The sequence below is a fragment of the Lutra lutra genome, chromosome 3 (assembly GCF_902655055.1).
Source record: "Lutra lutra chromosome 3, mLutLut1.2, whole genome shotgun sequence".
Classification (NCBI taxonomy): domain Eukaryota; kingdom Metazoa; phylum Chordata; class Mammalia; order Carnivora; family Mustelidae; genus Lutra; species Lutra lutra.
The window spans coordinates 174,902,080-174,923,497 of NC_062280.1; the positions used below are offsets into that span (position 1 = coordinate 174,902,080).

The 21,418-nt window shown below is 33.5% G+C and overlaps 1 long non-coding RNA gene across 1 annotated transcript in view; it reads left to right on the forward strand.

Annotated features, from left to right (window-relative positions):
* LOC125094739 (uncharacterized) overlaps nucleotides 1-21,418 on the forward strand; it is a 687,251-nt gene that overhangs the window by 363,327 nt on the left and 302,506 nt on the right. The window contains exon 3 of the long non-coding RNA XR_007125673.1: nucleotides 4,985-5,057. This is a non-coding gene — a long non-coding RNA (uncharacterized LOC125094739). The remainder of the gene's footprint in view (nucleotides 1-4,984; nucleotides 5,058-21,418) is intronic.

The window sequence follows — 21,418 nt, forward strand, 5'->3', positions numbered from 1 at the left end:
GAAGGGCATCTTGTCTCTTTCCACAGTTTGGCGATTGTGGCCATTGCTGCTACGAACGTTGGGGTACAGATGGCCCTTCTTTTCACTACATCTGTATCTTTGGGGTAAATACCCAGTAGTGCAATTGCAAGGTCATAGGGTAGCTCTATTTTTAATTTCTTAAGGAATCTCCACACTGTTTTCCAAAGTGGCTGTACCAACTTGCATTCCCACCAACAGACCAGGTATTTAATTACCAATGGGAAGCACTCTAGAGCTCTCTTATCACTGGCACTGCTATTAGTCAAGTTTAAGTTTGTGGCTGCTATCTGAACCTAGATTCCCGAGTAACTATGATTTACTGTACTGTCTCTTGACCCTCAGTGTATAAGTACTGTGAGAAAGAAATCAGACTTTGTCATTTTAAGCTACTGAGATTAATGATGTTTCCCCCTATAATAGCATAACCTAATCTATGCTGACTTGTCAAAGGGAAAAGTCAATAGTTTTTATTTGAACATCTTAACTTTGAGTTATGGAATTATCTGTGTTGCAGTTGGATAACTGAATGCAAAGATTAGAATGGAAGCAGGAGTCAGAAACAAATTAGAGAATCATTTGCATGTGGAAGATATTTAATACCATGAGAATAGTGGATGTTACCTAATTAAAGTTTAGAAAGGCAAGAGGTAGGATCTTCACATATTTAAGAATCCATATATAGGGACATCTGAGTGGCTCAGTCGTTAAACATCTATCTTCAGCTGAGGTCATGATCCCAAGATCCTGGGATTGAGCCCCACGTCGGGCTCCCTACTCTGCGGGAAAACTGCTTCTCCCTCTGCTATTCCTTGTGCTTGTGTTCTCGCTCTTGCGGTCTTTCTGTCAAATAACTAAATAAAATCTTAAAAAAAAAAAAAAAGAATCCAAGTATAAAGACTATCCAATCAGTATCCAATTGGATATCCAAAGGTATCCAATAAGAAGATAATAAATATTAGGTTATAATTTGGTGGTCTAGAGGTTGAGAACAGAGAGTATTTTAGAAAGGTGGAAACAGCCAACAAATGCATGTTTTACTGAAAATGTCAAAAAAGTAAGAATTAAATATATCACTTGAATTTCATAGCATGAGTTACCTTATAGAAAGTAGTTTTAGAGGGGTACCTGGGTGGCTCAGTGTGTTAAAGCCTCTGCCTTCAGCTCAGGTCATGATCCCAGGACCCTGGGATCGAGCCCTGCATTGGGCTCTCTGCTCAACAGGGAGCCTGCTTCCCTTCCTCTCTCTCTGCCTACCTCTCTGCCTACTTGTGATCTCTGTCTGTCAAATAAATAAATAAAATTTTTAAAAAAAGGTAGTTTTAGAGACAAAGGAATAAGCAAAATGAAGTAAAAAGAAGGGAAGAAATTCCATTTTTTTAATTATTCTCTGACATCAACTGTATTAAATCCTAATGAATATGAATATATGTATATGTATATTTATATTTCTGTGTACAAGTGCATTTATATTTATATCACACATGTGTATAAATTTACATATCTACATATAGGTACACCCAAATGCATGCATTCCTCTGTACACATAAATTTATAGTATGTAAACACAGGCATAAAAAAAACTATTGACTGATTTTTTTCATAATTGCATATTTTCCTATATTTTTTGTACAAATACATGGAGATTTGAATTTCTTTGCTGAAGTTACCCAAGTAGGAAGTAGTAGAGTTGGAAAATTAGGCTACCTACTTTTTTGAAAAGCAGTGGTGATTTTGTTGCAGTAATTTATGTTTAAGTTTATGACTGTCATTTATTTTTTCTTTCCTTTCTACTTTTTTTTGTTTTGCTTTATGAAATATTTATGAACTATAGTTTGCATTCCTGAGTGGTTTCCTATACCCTTTGCAATGATTTTTAAAATCATAGTTTATTTTTTAGTTATTATTGATTTATTCTTATATTTTACATTTCTTATATTCTCATAATTATCAATATCGTACCTAAATCCATTTGTTTTGACTTGACATACAGAAGATGAAGAGTATACTTTTGGTAGTAAATTCAGTCTTATTTATAAAAACAACCTCTTGGGGCACCAAGGTAGTTCAGTCAGTTAAGCATCTGACTGTTTTGGCGACTTTACTACTGCTTCCCCTCTTAAAGTTCTTCCAGCCTCCACTCACTGCCTTGTCCCAAAGTCACTCATGTTTTAGGCGGCAGCTGGTTTCATGGTAATAAAATCTGCATCTATTATCTGCATTCTTGTTTGGATGCACAGTGGCTTTTAACAACAAGTATTTATTATCTCACATTTTTGTTGGGTCAAGGATACTGAGTTACTTAATTGGGTGTTTCTGACTCAAGAGCTACCAGGAAGTAGAAGTCAAGCTGTCAATTGCAGGTTTATTTGAAAGTTTGATTGCTCATGGATCAGCAAGCTCATTCACAGTCATTGACAGGCCTTGTTCCTTTGCCACATGGTTCTCTCTAAAGTGCTAGTTCACAACAAGTATCCCTCAGAGTGAGTAACTGAAGAGAGACTGAGAGAGTGAGCATAATCAAAATAAAACTGCAGCCTTTTATAACCTAATCTTGGTAGTAACACCCCATTACTTCTGTCATACTATATTCATTAGAAGCAAGTCACTAAGTCCAGTCAGTATTCAAGGCGACAGGATTAAATGAAATTGTGAATACCAGTATGAAGAAATCACTGGGAGTTATTTTGGAAGCTGCTTTAACAAAAAGAAATTTCAAATTATATAGATACTCTTTGTATCAGGAGTCAGTGAAAGAGAAGCAGTATTTGTTTAGTTATTATTTATATAAAACAAATTATTCTTTTTTAAGTTAATCAAGTAGACCTATGCCACTAATTATCATTCCCTAAGTATAGCAAATAAAAGATAAAGAAGTCCATCAAATATTTTGGTGTTGTAAAGACTCACAGTTGCAAAATCACTTAATTTCATATATTTTATGTATGTTCATTGGTGTTTTATAGAGAAGTAAGTAGAGTTTACATTTAGTGATGGCTAGCCAAATTCTGTTTTAGATAGGCCTAGTGTATACTAGAAACCAATCAAGGAAGAAATGCATGACTAAGCTACTAAATGTCTTCTACTTGTTTGAGTATTTAAATTGAACACTTTCTACAATTGTGAGTTCAGTTGTAGACTTTACTATGTACTGAGTAGTAATGCATATTTCCATGGCGTCATAATAGAATTGATCCAAGTTATTAGAAACATCAGAAAAATCTGTTGATTTCTTAGGTAGTAGCCACTTCACCTAGCTTAATATAATTTGCTAATTTAGTTCATGAAGAAGCTATTATTACTGTTTTCCCATCAGACTTATGGTAAAATATATTAAAAAACATTTTTCAGTCTACTTCGATACCATTAAATATATTGCTTGAGGTTGACAGGGTCATTGATTACTACTATTTGGGTGTGACCCTCCTCTACACATTCTACTATTTATCAAGCATGTTGATGAGACTGCCATGTGAGATGGTGCCAGAAGGTGTTAGTAAAATACAGATTTGTTAGATTTTTTCTTTCCTCTTATCTAAGAAGCCTGTCATCCTGTCATCATGCATGAGCAATGCTTTCAATTTGAACAAATTTGAGATAGGAAGAACAAATATGCTGCCAGTAGCCATATTTTATAAAAGCTTGACTAATGCTTAATGCTGAATGTAGTGGAAGGATTGCTGACATGAACTATTTTCGCCTTGTGGAATTTAATTCTTCTTCTACCTTTTTTTTTTTTTTTTTTTTTTTTGTCCTTAGTGGAGATTGAGAATGAAATCTTCACTCATAGCATTCAAAATTTACAGTTCCCTAAGCAAAAGATGTTGACCATAAATTTTTTCCTCATTATGTTTTCTATTCCAATATCCTGGTCACTTATATCTATGAATTCATTATGCCTTCAGTATGACGCATATTGGTGTTCTCATTTGGCAGCTGTAGCTGACAGATGAGGACATTCCAGAGACCATTCAAGGGCTGTTGCCCTTGGGTGAGGCTGAGGTAGATGGCTTGCAGCATGTGCAAACTAGTTTATATTTCTATTGAAGACCATGGAAATAATCACTAAGCTATCTTCATAAATATCCCATTTTCCACATTGTAATGGACAAGCTAATAAATAATATAACACAGACTGATTTTTCAGCACAATGTCTAACAAGTAAAGAAAAGAAAAAAAGCAAACAAAAAAACCCCGAAAAAATGACATTCCAGGGGCACCTGGGTGGCTCAGTGGGTTAAGCCGCTGCCTTCGGCTCAGGTCATGATCTCAGGGTCCTGGGATCGAGTCCCACATCGGGCTCTCTGCTCATCAGGAAGCCTGCTTCCCCGTCTCTCTCTCTCTGTGCCTTCCTCTCCGTCTACTTGTGATCTCTCTCTGTCAAATAAATAAATAAAATCTTTAAAAAAAAATGACATTCCAAGTTTTTAATTCTTCCATCTTCACTCAAGTTAGATAACTTAACAAATAAGACAGAGAAGAGTCTTTGCATTGCTAAAAGTCTCATGAGAAACTTTATCTGAAGATAGTATTGGCAATACACCCTAATATAGTCTGGAGACACTACTAGAACTAAATTAGATAAGTTCCTTTATTAAAATATGTTACTTAAGATAATGTTAATTTTTTAAAAGTTATGAACAAATGATTATTTCAGGAAAATGTGATCTTTTTTATGGATGATTTTTTTTTAGACTTTATATAGATTTATCATATCTCAGTAATACTTTTCTTTAAAGTATACTTAGTTAATACTTCTACAGTATCAGTGCACTTATTTATAGACTTCCCTTGACTTATGATACTATCAGATATACTTTAAACCTACTTTTGTTTTTATGCTATAATTTCCCTAATAAAATTTTTCATTATAGTTAGAATTATTCCAATAATTAATTGTTCTGCTTAAGTAAATATCTTTGCTGTACATGTCTGAATAACACATGATCTTTTATTAGTTTGTAGTATCACTGGGAAAAGAACCATCCATAAACTCTAAACTACCAGAGGAAAGATTGAAAGCTACTAGCTACAAATCGTGAGTGATGAATTCTATTTTTATGAAGATATATTAAAATAATGACTCTGGTTTCATAATTTGCCCAATTTCCTATCTAAAAATAAACACACAAATAGAAGAGATAATATGTTGAAAGATGTTCATAGTGGTTTTAAAAAGAATTTTAAAGAGTGGCTTGTAAATAAACAAAGAACATATAACATAACTAGAAGTAAATATCCTTGCCAAAAAGGTTGTTTATTGTTACAGGTAAGAACAATTTTATGTGTGTTAATATAAGAGATTTTTTTATTATAAATATTTTAGGTTTTGCTTAGCATCAGCTGTGAATTACACAAAATACTACTAAGTTAAAATTTATATTTAATATAATTAAAATGAGAATTAACTTACCCCAAATTCTCTAAAGAATTGGGATTTGGAGGGGCACCTGGGTGGCTGAGTTGGTTAAGAGTCTGACTCTTAATTTTGGCTCAAGTCATGATTTCAGAGTCCTGGGATCAAGCCCCTTGTCAGACTCTGCACTCAGTGTGGGTTGGCTTGGGATTCTCTCTCTCTCCCTCTTCTTCTGTCCCTCCCCAGCTCATGCTCTCTAGCTTTCTCTAAAATAAATAAATAAAATCTTAAAAAAAAAAAAAGAATTGGTATTTGGAGATAGAAGATGTAACATATTTATTACATATTTTAGAAAATATATTCAATGAAAATGCTGTTTACATAAGGAGGACTAGTAATAAAATTACATCAGCCAAGGCTCTATTTACATAGGAAAAATAAAGATCAAATAAAACAAAGCAAATAATTTTTAATCAAGCAGAATAAACAAGCCAGAATGCAGAAGTTCATTACAATTCTGTGGCTTTTAACTCTTTCACTAGGACCTAGGATTTGGACCTCAAATTTAACTTCCTTAATCCTGCAACTTAGAAGTTCACATTGCAGACTGGTCAAGGTTTTCATGTGAATATTTTCAAATCTGGAGCTTGAAATGATGGGAACAGTCAATAACTGGTTATTCTTGGTTCTCATTTGAATCACTATTCTTTCTATCAATATTAATAAGATAGTAAAAACTAACTGTGGTCAAAGTTTTAAAAAGATGACCCATTACTTCTGCTATCTTTACTGATAAAAATTTTGAGGAAGTTTTTATGAAAGAAGTGTTTCCTTTTCTCGGTAGAATGCACTATCTGATATCTATAATGAACGGAATAAAATTGAGCTTTTGAAAAACATTGGTCACTTTGAAAAGTTTTATAATATATATGGTTACATACCAAAAACTAATAGATTTAAGGAAAACTGATTCTAAAAATGTGTTTAATGAAATTCAATGAAAAACTAAAATTGACCAATACAGATGATTAATGTCTTTTAAATGGCTTGTGTTATAGTCCATTATTAACTAAATAATATGGTATTCACTTTGAGTTTATAATATGACATATGTAAGCATGACTTTCATAACTTGGAGAAATAATAACAGAGAGATACCCTGTTCCCAAACCACACACGTTTCAACTTATTTTCTTAATTTGAATGAAGAGGGCCATTTTAAAGAAAATAAAAGTTGAACAATTTTCCACAGTGCATGATATGGTTAGTAGAGTTGCTTGGTAATTTTAAAGAATAGCTGAGTTACATACATCCCCCAAGAAAGTATTTCTAGGAAAAGCCAAACAGGGTAAAGTTAATTGATGTATTTTAATACAAAATACAAAACAAAGTAAGAAAGACATTAAATATGCTCAAAATATACCTTAAAAAAATTGAGTAGATTCTGCATGGTTGCTTAACACCCTCAATAGTATTAAAAATCCTCAGTTTTTAATAGATAGTTTCTAGTATTATACATTTTATGATTGATAAAACATGCTCAAAACTAGACATTAATAAAACATATTTATAAGAAAACACTAACATATATAGATACTATTATTAATGTTACTTATATAACTATTTAAAATGTATTAGAAAGTCATACTATAAACAAATAAGCTTACAGATTATATCTGTGCATGTGTTAACTAAATTCTCTGTAATATGCTGCCTATAACATTAAAAAAACTATAATAATCATTAAGAAAAAAACAAACGAATAGAAAAATGAGTGATATGCAAAAATAAATGATCAATACATATATGAAATGTTGTTCTAGTTAGTAATGAAGATAACACATTTTACATAAGATATTGGCATTTTTTTTTTTTACATCCCTAGGACTTATTTATTTTATAAGTGGAAGTTTATCATTTTTGGCCCCCTTCACCATTTTTTAAATTTAATTCAATTAATTAACATATAATGTATTATTGGTTTCAGAGGTACAGATCTGTCATTCATCACTTTTCTATAATACCCAGTACTGATTATATCACATACCCTCCTTAATGTCCATCAGGCTGTTACCCCATCCTTCCACCCCTTCCCCTCCAGCAACACTCAGTTTGTTTCCTATGATTAAGAGTTTCTTATGGTTTGTCTCCCTCTCTGGTTCTATCTTGTTTTATTTTTTCCTCTCTTCTCCTATATTCTTCAGTTTTGTTTCTTAAATTCCACATATCAGTGAGATCATATGATAATTGGCAATTAAAAAACAATCTCTCCCTCTCTTTTTCTCTTATCCCTTTGTCTCTCCATCCACCCAATTTTCAGTTTCTGATGCTAATGAATATGGAGATGAAGTAGGAAATGTATTCTCATAGACTCCCACTAGATATAAGAATAGTAACAAGCTTTTTAGAAAGCCATCTGGAAATGACTATTAAAACATATAATTTGGCATCTTGGTCTTGTATTTATTTTCTTAGTTATAAAAACATTTGTGTATAAGTATATTGAGTATAAACTATCACTATATCAGCTTAGCTTAATCTCATTGGGTATTAGATATTTGACTACAGATAGCACATGCATGTTTAAAGAAGACAGGATGTTTTGGAATTCTTATATTCTCTGAGGATGATTTAAAATGAAAATTTCAAATTTGTCATGTTAAAATTTCATAAGGAGAAAAACTAAAATCATCTGTTACAGCATCCATATGATACCTTTAACCTAAATTATTAATTTATACTGTGAAGAAACAAGAAAATGTTGGGAAAATTAACCTGCTCAAAAGACATTTTGTCCTTAAAAATCAAAATCTAAACTTCAAGCCAACAAATTCCAAAGCTAAAAAAGAATTATTTAAAATATAGCACATTATATGTTTTTGGGTTTTTAAAAAATATTATTTATTTATTTATTTGTCAGAGAGAGTGAGAGAGTGAGTGAGTGAGCACAAGCGGGAGCAGGGGACAGAGGCAGAAGGAGAAACAGGCTCCTTGCCAAGCAGGGAGCCTGCTGTGGGACTTGATCCCAGGACCCTGGGATCATGACCTGAGCCAAAGGTAGATGCCCAACCGACTGAGCCACCCAGACATCCCATCATGTTTTTTTTATAAAGTAAACCTAAAAACTTATACAAAAAGCTTGCCAAAAGAAATAGTATAAACTGCCAATTTTTTTTTTGTTTTTAATTTTTTTATTTTTTTATTTATTTTTTATTTTTTATTTTTTCAGCATAACAGTATTCATTATTTTTGCACCACACCCAGTGCTCCATGCAATCTGTGCCCTCTACAATACCCACCACCTGGTGCCCCCAACCTCCCACCCTCCACCCCTTCAAAATTCTCAGATCGTTTTTCAGAGTCCATAGTCTCTCATGGTTCACCTCCCCTTCCAATTTCCCTCAACCCTTCTCCTCTCCATCTCCCCTTGTCCTCCATGCTATTTGTTATGCTCCACAAATAAGTGAAACCATATGATAATTGACTCTCTCTGCTTGACTTATTTCACTCAGCATAATCTCTTCCAGTCCCGTCCATGTTGCTACAAAACTTGGGTATTCATCCTTTCTTTCTTTTTTTTTTTTTTTTTACAGCTTTATAAACATATATTTTTATCCCCAGGGGTACAGGTCTGCGAATCGCCAGGTTTACACACTTCACAACACTCACCATAGCACATACCCTCCCCAATATCCATAACCCCACCCCCTCTCCCAACCCCCTCCCCCCATCAACCCTCAGTTTGTTTTGTGAGATTAAGAGTCACTTATGGTTTGTCTCCCTCCCAATCCCATCTTGTTTCAATTACTCTTCTCCTACCCCCCCTCAACCCCCCATGTTGCATCTCCTCTCCCTCATATCAGGGAGATCATATGATAGTTGTCTTTCTCCGATTGACTTATTTCGCTAAGCATGATACCCTCTAGTTCCATCCACGTCGTCGCAAATGGCAAGATTTCATTTCTTTGGATGGCTGCATAGTATTCCATTGTGTATATATACCACATCTTCTTTATCCATTCGTCTGTAGATGGACATCTAGGTTCTTTCCATAGTTTGGCTATTGTAGACATTGCTGCTATAAACATTCGGGTGCATGTGCCCCTTCGGATCACTACGTTTGTATCTTTAGGGTAAATACCCAGCAGTGCAATTGCAGGGTCATAGGGTAGTTCTATTTTCAACATTTTGAGGAACCTCCATGCTGTTTTCAGGAGTGGTTGCACCAGCTTGCATTCCCACCAACAGTGTAGGAGGGTTCCCCTTTCTCCGCATCCTCGCCAGCATCTGTCATTTCCTGACTTGTTAATTTTAGCCATTCTGACTGGTGTGAGGTGATATCTCATTCAGTAAAGTGTCAGGATATAAAATCAATGCACAGAAATCAGTTGCATTTCTCTACACCAACAACAAGACAGAAGAAAGAGAAATTAAGGAGTCCATCCCATTTACAATTGCACCCAAAACTATAAGATACCTAGGAATAAACCTAACCAAAGAGACTAAGAATCTATACTCAGAAAACTATAAAGTACTCATGAAAGAAATTGAGGAAGACACAAAGAAATGGAAAAATGTTCCATGCTCCTGGATTGGAAGAATAAATATTGTGAAAATGTCTATGCTACCTAAAGCAATCTACACATTTAATGCAATTCCTATCAAATTACCATCCATTTTTTTCAAAGAAATGGAACAAATAATCCTAAAATTTATATGGAACCAGAAAAGACCTCGAATAGCCAAAGGAATATTGAAAAAGAAAGCCAAAGTTGGTGGCATCACAATTCCGGACTTCAAGCTCTATTACAAAGCTGTCATCATCAAGACAGCATGGTACTGGCACAAAAACAGACACATAGATCAATGGAACAGAATAGAGAGCCCAGAAATAGACCCTCTACTCTATGGTCAACTAATCTTCGACAAAGCCGGAAAGAATGTCCAATGGAAAAAAGACAGCCTCTTCAATAAATGGTGTTGGGAAAATTGGACAGCCACATGCACAAAAATGAAATTGGATCATTTCCTCACACCACACACGAAAATAGACTCAAAATGGATGAAGGATCTCAATGTGAGAAAGGAATCCATCAAAATCCTCGAGGAGAACACAGGCAGCAACCTCTTCGACGTCAGCCGCAGCAACATCTTCCTAGGAACATCACCAAAGGCAAGGGAAGCAAGGGCAAAAATGAACTTTTGGGATTTTATCAAGATCAAAAGCTTTTGCACAGCAAAGGAAACAGTGAACAAAACCAAAAGACAACTGACAGAATGGGAGAAGATATTTGCAAATGACATATCGGATAAAGGGCTAGTGTCCAAAATCTATAAAGAACTTAGCAAACTCAACACCCAAAGAACAAATAATCCAATCAAGAAATGGGCAGAGGACATGAACAGACATTTCTGCAAAGAAGACATCCAGATGGCCAACAGACACATGAAAAAGTGCTCCATATCACTCGGCATCAGGGAAATACAAATCTAAACTGCCAATTTTTTTAATAGTTATAGAAGATTTTGTAATCTGTCCAAGTCATGAATATTGGGAATAAAAGACCCTGTGGAAAAATTATTTTTCAAGAAAAATTTCTGTATCATAATGATTAGTGATATCAATTAATTGCTACCTCTAAATAAAGTAATTCTGGTATTCAGACATCCAAACATATAAATGTTTACATCACAGTAGACAAAATAGTCTATAAAAACATGACTATTTGTTACTATGTGGTTTTAATCTCTGACATAGTATAGTGAATCTACCTAAAGAAGTATTTATAGAATTCAGAGTTAGGAAACAACAATTGCATGCAGTTGTCTTTGACTTTTGACTTTGACTTTGACAGTTGTCTTTGAGTTTTTTTGTTACTCTGTTTTAATGTATGTATTGAATGCTATAAATGTCCATATCATTACTATTAATTATGTAGTATGTTACCCAAATTTTAGTATCTTGTGTTCTTATTTTTCATTTACTCTAATGGGTTTTAATTTACCTTGAGACTTCCTTTCTGATCTATGGATTATTTATAATTATGCTATGTACTTTTCAAGTATGTGGAGATGATCATACCATCTGTTATTGATTTCTACTTTGATTCAGTTATGCTTGGAGAACACATTTTATGTTCTTGGTTCCTTTACATTTGCTCAGGTTTGTTTTATGATTTAGGGCATCGACTATCTTGGTACATGTAATGGGGTAACTGGAAAAAGTGTATATTTTGTTGTTGGATAGAGTATTCTATACCTGTTAATTAGATCCTATTGGTTAATAACTTTTATTGAGTTCTTATATGTTCTTATTAATTGTGTTATGTAATGAACTGATTATAATTAATTGTTCTAGCAGTTATTGAGAGGTGCATGTTAATCAATTTATTATTATAGATTTGTTTATTTCTCCTTTTAGCCCTATAAGCTTTTGCTTCTCTTACATCTCTTCCTCATTCTTCTTCTCACAAAGCTTTCTGATCATTTATTAAAATTTATTAAGCATATTGAGTCCATTGATAATGGGTGCTACTTGCATTCTAAGACTGAAACGCTCTAGAAAATAATTTTATTTTAGCAAAGTTAAAATCTGTTAGTAATTATGGTGATTTTTTTGGTGTGCTTATACATAAAATAATATGCTGTTTTATTAAATGTTTGTGAAAATTTTTTTAAAAGTTTGAATATATTGAAGACTTGAAAGTTATTTCAGGAAATAGGATCCAGAATCATTTAGAGGAGTAATTTAAATCTTTAAAGAATAATTAGGTTAAAACACAAATGGGAGTATAGGGAAAGATGCCCACTATACACACTGGGAGTGTGATTGTCAGATCACATGGTAAGACTATGTTTAACTTTATCAGAAACTGTAAAACTGTCTTTCAAAGTTTTTGTACTTTTTGTCTTCCCACTAGCAATTAATGAGTGTTCCTGTTGCTCAACATAGTCTCTAGAAGTTACATTCTCCAAGGTTTTGTTTTGTTTAAAATATCAGCCATTCTAATATGTATGTAGTTGTATCCCATAGCTGTTTTAGTTTACAGTGTCCTAATCATAAATGATGATGAGTACCTTTTCTTATGCTTACATGCCAGCTATTTATTCTATTTGGTGAAGTGTGTGTTCAGATCTTTTGCATATTTTTAAACTTAGCTGTTTGTTATTTTAGTGTTATATTATAGAGTTCTTTATGTTTTAAGAGTCCTTTACCACATATGAGCCAAAATTCTTCCAAAAAGTATAAATGTCAACATCTTATATAGTCATATAAGCAGGGAAATACAAGGTTTTCAAAGAGACATAGACAACATGACAGAGTAGGTAAATCTTCAGGTGATAAAGGAAGAGTGAAAGTCATGTGTGAAAATGAGACTGAGATCTGGTGCTGACATTGTGGGCAGAGTTGCTCAGGATCAAAGAGCCTGGACTACTAGAGGTATTAAAAAAAAATCCTATGTGTCTAAAACATATGGAATGATGACAAACAAGAATGCACTGTTTTGGAAATGTCAGATTTTGCTGTGTTTTTGTTTATTTAGGAGTGATGAATGAGGATCGACATGATCGAATTTGTTCTTTAAATGAATTTGCCATCTTTAATGTATCTTAATGCCATCTTTGTGCCATCATTAAGTAAGTTTTAATACTTACTGAATTAAATAAAGTATAGATGCAGGAAAATTAGTTACAGAATTATTGCAGTTGCCCAGGTATGACATGACGGTAGCTTGGTGTAGATTATTCTAAAAGGTAAAGTCAGCAAGGCAGACCTTTCTGCATGGGAGAAAGTTTTTCTCTCTTTAGGGCTGGTGGAATGTGATGCCTGATCTTGAAATTCATTCTTAAGTGGAAACATTGGAGAAGCACCAAAACCAGGGGCAGTTGATAAATTATGCTGTGGACCAGCAAGTTGGGGGTAGGTTATACTAGAAGAAGATGGTATGAAGGACTCTCAAGAAAAGAATGGTTCAGAGAGGAAACCATAGCTAGTTGTGCCATGTGCTGCTTAGTGGGTATATGGAATAATTTTTATAAGCTGGATTCAGAAATGCTTTCTTTATATGTTGTTAGTCATGTCAAGAAGAGTCTGAGTGTTGTGAGTATTAAATAGCAGGTACTCAACAATTATGTGTAAAACCTTATCCTGTTTTGAGATAAACATTGTGTTTATCTCAAACATTGTGTTTGAGATAAAGATTGTGTGTGTGTGTGTGTGTGTGTTGAATTTTATTTTGCATTATAGAGATATTTTCCAGTTATTGAATCCTGAATTTGTTGAGAAGCTGCAATCCAAACTGGGATATATCTAAGGAAGTTATACAGAGCAGAGAGACTTCCAGACTGAGGCACATTGATTGAGGTTGTAAAACTTTAGGCCAAAACTCTTCTACTGGATACTTACCAGTCCTAACAGATATATGCTGCTACAGGTGAGACTCAAGGATTTCTCTAACACCTCTAGTATATTGCTTATAAGACAAAATAGCTATATGACTTTTTTGTACTCTTTTTCCAATTCCACAATGTAAACTTCCTGTAAAATTAACATTAAGAAGAGCTAAGAACGCCCCCAAAATTAATGAGACCTCAAAGAAAGGATAACAATTGTCCTGATAGACCTTAAATCACCAGCCAGAAATTTAGATGAATTGTCTTTATCTTGGTCTCTGCTCTTTGTCAATAATGAAAGATCTAGGAAGCAGTAGGAAGGAAACCTTTAACTCCGCCACAGAAGGCACGAATCTTCTCTAAGTATACTTAGCCTGTGTTAACTCTGAACAGAACTTTTTTTAAAAAATGAATGCTCAACAAAGTTCTACAAGGCATTTAGTAGTAATGGAATGCTGTTAATATGTTAACAGCATTATTGAATGTGGCCATAAAATTTCATCACTCTGTGTTGCCATGCCTCATCTAAATTTAGGAGCCATTTATATGGGATCCAGAAGCAATTGGTGTTCCATTCTTGACATATTGATATGACTCTGGACAAATCAGGCTTGAAATATGTTAATACAAATTATATTCCCCACCGTGATGTCTTACTTCTTTTGTCACTCTTATTTCCCAGGCCTCCCCAGTGCATAAAACACTGTTGTGATATATTGGGCAATGAATATCAGGAGTAGTCAATATTTGTGCAACACTCACAAGAAAATGCTGAAAAAGATAAGCAAAATGTGAATCTTGCCAACAGTGTAGTATATATAGTATGTTATACAGGCTTAAAAATGCGTTATACTACAAAATATTGGGTATATATTACATGTATATATATTTTATTAGTGTATAGAATTCCTCTGGGTGAATTAGCAAAAGTAACAACTTCTGGATGTATGAAATAGGAAAAAGCAAACAAACAAAACCAGCATCTTCTTTGAGTAGATTAATCAGAAAATAGCATCCTACTTAGCAAGTGAGCTTGGATTGGTGAGCCTTTACAGAGGTATGGCAATTAAATTTCTCAGAACTGCCCCAATATTACAAAATCGGTAAAAGTGTGGAACACTAAAGGTGGCAAAACTGTTCCTATTATAAATTTATCTCTGCAAGTTTGGTTTTTGTTGTTGTTGTTGTTAATTATGCAATGTTGACTCACCAAGAGCAAAACTTATAAGTGGACAGTCAAGGGTTTTCATATTTATTGTAATTTATAAGAGACATTATGAGGGCGCCTGGGTGGCTCAGAGGGTTAAGCCTCTGCCTTCAGCTCAGGTCATGATCTCAGGGTCTTGGGATCGAGTCCCACATCAGGCTCTCTGCTCAGCAGGGAGCCTGCTTCCTCCTCTCTCTGCCTGTCTCTCTGCCTACTTGTGATCTCTGTCTGTCAAATAAATAAATAAAATCTTTAAAAAAAAAAGAGAGACATTATGAAATGCCAACTACTTAGCAAAATCCAACTGAATTAATAACCACTCTTGCCTTGTATTATGAAAAACTCAATTTATTGTCAAAATATAGAATGTATTTTAATGAACTGAGAAGTTATTTGAGTTTGAAATTTCTTCTGATAAAGTGGTTTCTCATAATAGAATATAAGCCTTCTGCTTTATTAAATAAACTTTTTAAAACTAATTTTCAGTCTGTGAAGTTTCAAATTATTCATTAAATCAATGAAATTATAAATCGGGAATATTTTTACATTTTATGGAAAATAGATTTAACTGAATATTTTAACTTTAAAGAGCAAAATAATGTCACTAGAAATTATCCCAATATAATTCATAAATGTTTGGATTTGTGGGGGTAATTGGTTTTTAAGAAAACTTTGATAGAAAACATCTCTTCTTCTACGTAATGAAACACCAGGTAGCAGAGGCTATTTGACACATAATAATATAACTGTTTATTTTTTTCTGTTAATTTGAAATGGAAAGATACAGTCCTTTTTTGGAGCTGGAAAAATAAGAGTATTTTGAAATTAAAATCCAGCTGCATTTATTTTCCAGATATTGATTCATGGCCATTTTAAACTTACCAATTCAAGGGACAGGTCTGTATTAAGTGTTAGAAGTTATAATTTCTTAACTTTAATAATACCTCTTATGGAGAGGACATAATCATTGGGCATGTCGTATGTGTGTGTTTCCTCCACTGATGGCACAACCCAGAGCTCTTTAGCTATCCCATGGAAAAATATATTTTTTTTACAGGATATCAGGGGAACATTAGATACCTGCGTGTAGGCCCACCATCCCATATGTTCAGCCTGCTTCCTGTTATTGCCTCTTGTGTTAGTCAAGATTTTGCATGATACTGTTGTAATATATAAGACCCAAAGTGGGCACTCTTCTTCTACATATTTCAACATGAAAGTTAAAAACTTAATGTGGAGTTGAAAAATTTCATGTGATAAATTATAGAAATCTTAATAATAATATTTAATAGTAATTTATTGATGTGGGTTTGATAGACCTCCACTTTTCCTTTAAAGCTTTCTCCTTGGTTTGATTTAGTGGAGTGATTTGCATGGGCAGTGAACAGAGTTGTCACTCTTGTTAAAAGTAAAAAAATCAGAGAAAACCCATCTTTCTTTTTGGTAGACAAAACATATCTAACATCTTCCTTACAAGGATTCTGTTTAGTATGTTCTCCAGTAACATAAAATTATACTCAAGAATTGGTAGGGGCTTCTATTTTTCTGAATGTTTCTGTTGTTGCTGGCCACTTGATATGTTGGACTATTTGTGCCATGGACTGAGCTGTTATTTACAGGGTGTAGGAAATACTGGGCTTCTGGTTGTTGATGGTGAGACTGTGCCCCAGCCTCAGTTCTTGAGTTCAGCCAACAAGAAATTCAGAACAAAACTCTTAAGCAAGTAAGCATTTAATAGTGGTCAAAGTGAAAGTACACTCTCAAGGGTAGACAGTGGGAAGGCCCAGAATTGGCAACTCTACCAGAGGTAAAGGTTGTCTTATTTTTTATATTTGTGTGGGTTGGGTCATGCTGGGGGGCTCTCTCAGTTTGGCTCCAGTCATCTAAAGGACTCTGCCTACCAGTTGGGAGGGGGAATTTTTTGGCTCTATATGATCTATGGCAGTTCAAATTAAATGTACTATAATAAAGCTACAGGTTACTTTAGGGCAATGGCTACAGGGAAAAGTACAAGCATGTTCCCAAGGATTTTCCCTGGCTATTTGAGTTTTCCCTGGCTATTTGAGAGATTGTTGTTTCTTTCTTTTTCAGTGGTTGGCCATTTTCATTCCCTGTTCATATCTAACTAACTGACTGCTCTGTCATAGGCAGTTGGAAAAGGTGAGAATCTCCAGTTTAGATGTCTATGAAATACATCTGGGAAGTGGGGCTAAAGAGTCATGTTACAGAGTTGAGAGAGAGAGATGTCTAAATATATTTGCTATAATAATTTTATCATTTGTTTTATGATTTGAAATGATACATTATATGACAAAGCAGTTTTCTTACATCTATTCTTAATTTACTAAAAACTTAGATGATTCACCACATCTTAAAAGATAAAATCTGGTTACATTTTAAGCTACTATATTAGTTGAATTATAATTTCAAGAATAGAGAAGTTAGTCTCTTGATTCTCTGTTTAGTTCAGTCTATACATGTATTCTCTTCAGTTCCCAATGCAGTTACATACCAGCATATGTTTAAAAGATTTCAACAAGAATTTTCATATATTCATAAGCTACTAAATTATGAACTATGAAGAATAATTATATATTTCTTATTGGATAGAGCAATTTACAGTGTAAGCAATGACAGAAGAGAAATTCCACTCATATACAAAAGCAGTCATGTAGATATAGAGGGCAGACAAGAACAAATGAGTAAAATAACTGGAATATACATAAAGTATATTTGTATTTTTTTAGATGTTTTCCTGCAAGGATTCCTGTCTTGATGAGATCAAGTTTGGTCTTGTGCTAGCTTGTATTTCAGTTTTGACTTATTTGACCCAGAAAAAAGGCTGTTTCTGAGACAGAGAAGAAGAAACAAGAAGAACACTTGTCTTCTCAGACTCCAACAAGCACATCCTAGAGTCTGCCAAGTGCAGATGTATGTGATTTTGCTCTAATATCCAATATCATGTCCCATTGTTGTTGTAAGCCTTTTTAGAAAAGAAACTGTAAGGCTACAATTATACTTCAACAACACTTGATTTAAATAAGGGCTACGTCACTGCTTTCTTACTTTTTCTTGACTATGTCAGTATCATTTTGCATCAGGCCTTTGCATTACTTTTCTCTCTGCCTGAATTCTTGTCCTTTTTTGATTCAAATGTTTGGTTCTTTTGCAGAAACCTCCCTAAACTTAACCCCATCCACAAAATTGTATCATATTACTTTGCTATATTTTATTCACATGTGGCCATCTGAAATATTTTATTAATTTGTCTGTTTGTTTATAAGACATTTCCAAGACTGGATACAGACTCTGAGGACCTCATATTGTTCATTCCCTGCTCTAAAGCCCAAAACAGTGCCCTGGAAATGGGAAGTGCTCAAAATTGTTGGTTGAATGAAGAAAACTCAACCCATATAATAATCAGAATATAATCAACTATTTAAAAAATGTTTAAAGACAACTTCAGTGATACAAATCTTATTTAATCTTTCATGAAGTGGACAGTCTCCTTTCAGAGAACTGCAAAAAGGAAGCAGAAGGAGGGATAAAGAACAAATAACAAGGAAGATATAAATAGAAAATATCTGATCCTCTGGGGCCTTATAATCAACCTTGTTTGGAATGAGGATGTCCAAAGTTGGTGTTTGGGGATTGGCTAACTGGATATACTGTGTTTCTGGTCAAGAGACATGAAAGTTATCTTTTGGTCTTCTGACTTGGCACCCCAGGCAGGAACAAGTCCATCTTAGGCCTAGAAAGTTATTTCAACACCAGTATGATCTAGTTATAATAAAATTGTTCTGAAGAGTAATTTGTATCACAATATTCTTAGGTACTATAATCTTTTATCACAATAAATTGTTGGCTTCTTGGAGCATCTGCTAGGAATTTGACAAGAAATCTTAATAGTGAACAAACACATGCATATATACATATCTAACTAAATATCCTAGGTCTACAAACTTATCTTTACTTATAAAAGTTTATTCTATGAGAGAAATGTTGTAACTTTTCTGATATTTCAACTAGGATTTTTTACACCAAATATCTATGAAGGGAAATGTCTCAATAAATGAGAGGCGTTGTTATCACACAATCTTTCAAGAGTGAGAACAAAGCAAGCTATTCATATTAAATCTATATCAAATTATCTTCACCAAATCTCTTTGGCTAATATTTCTGTGTATGTCTGAAAGAAACTATTCAAGATCTTTTCATAAAGTTTCCTTTTTCTGAAAATAGATATACATTTTTAAAGAGAAAGTTATTTCAAATTCAAACAGAAAATTAACTAATTCACTTCTTATCTTCTTTGTGTATTGAGAGCTTACTGAGATCAAGTCATTATGCAAATTGTATAATATCAATCCTTTTCTTAAAATATATTGTTGTTGTTGTTGTTTTTCATTTTCTTAGGGCTAAAGTTTAAACATACTAGCAAAATGTAAAAGACTATTGATATCTCACTTGCCTACCTTTTCTCTTCATCATTTGGCATACTCGCCATCACCAAATTCATGCCCAATCTGTTTCATTCATACTAAAGTATGGCAAGTTGTATGAACATGACATAATCATTTCACCCATACCTAATGTCACTTTGATTGAATCCTTTTTCTTCCTCAACTATTCATCCTTCAAGACTTAGATCAAATGAGTTGTCATCTCTGAAGGACTCCCTATCTCCTCATGCTTCTGTTTGTGGATTAGAATTTGAGAAATTTTCGTGAAGTTAATTGTTTATAGTTATAAGTTATAAGTTATATATATATAGTTATATATATATAGTTATATAGTTATAGTTATAAGGCTTTAAAGGATAAAGAATTTGTTATTATCTTAATTGAATGCTGAGGAGTTAATTGAATGCAGTTTTATGAAACAAAAGGATATAAAAGATAAATTCCAATAGATTGACACTAGATCTATAAGGATGTAGGTAGACTTTCTGTCCCTTAAGGATTTATAATCCTTATACAAGGTAGACAAATTTATTATTGTAGGAGAGGAAGGGAGGGGGAGAGGTTTAGGAAAATGTATAACACAGACACAAAGATATATTATGCATTATATATCAGTGATAAATGCAGTAACACAGAAATCCAAATGTCTATCAAAGAGGACACTGAAAGTTATTTGTGAAAGCATTATGATTTCATTATAGGGTAAGAAAAATAATTTTCCTTCTATTCTTCTAGGTTCTTGGCTGAGACCCAAGGACAGATAAACAGGAGAAAAATGTAATTATGTACATACATTCATATGCACAGGAGTCCTAAAAAGATATTAGACTTAAAATGTGGTCAGATAGTTGTAGCTTACTTAAAAAAGGAATAAGGATCTGAGGCCTCAAAATGGCCAGACAACTAAGTCTTATATATGTCATTCTGAGCTAAAAAAAAGGGATAAGGGTCTGGGGATTCAAACTAGGGGAGGACAATTCACAGGAAGATGAGAAAAGGAAATGTTTGAGAAAAGTTGTCGTACAGTGCAGATAAGTTTCTCAGGTGAGTAGGTGATATCTGATAACTAGCTCTTTTTTAGAGTTTCTCCCATGTGTCTGCAGCTTTTCAAAATAATCAGCTCAAAATAAGCCTTATGCCAAAGAGGCATATTTTGGAATGGCATATTCTGCCACCTTAATGAAGCACATTTTTTGTTTCATAAGCAAAGAATAAGGGGGATATCAGGCACCAATTTAGGGGGGATGCATGATGAAACAAAATTTTACATGTAGAGTTTGGTAATAGAGTACTATTTGACTAAGGAATAATGAAAGATCAACTAACAATGAGGAATTGACCAGAATAAAGTGTTTGACAGGCTAAAGTAAGAAATTAAAAAAAAAAGATTGCTTATTAATATGAGGGTGTATGGGCTCTGCAGAGCTTTGAGAATCATGCTTTCAGGATTATGTATTGGTTATAATTATATATAACACTCTCTCTCTATATATATATATAAACATATATATATTCATATATGTATTTATATATATTCATCCTCCCAATAATATTCAGTGTGTCATCCTAAAATCCCTTTACTGGCATAAAGATCAGGAACATTCCATTCATATATGACAGCCCTGAGAGTTTAAGCCAAGCCTATCTGCATCCTAAGTCATTCTAAATAAAAATTCTCTCAAAGACAAAGCCTATTAATGAGAACTTCCATTATCTGTATCTATAAATTAAATGTGGACAATATATTTTTGCTTTGAAATATATTAAAAAATGCACACAGATATATAAGCTTACTTTTTTAAAATCCTGCATATATTTTGTTTCTTAATTAAGCAAATATAATCTTATGTAAACATGAAGAAATATTTTACTGAATAATCACTTCAAGTAATCACTTATAAGTAAATAAAGATAGGATACATTTTTCACATAAGAAAAAATCTCAACAATATCTTTAGTTGATAAGCACATTGTAGACT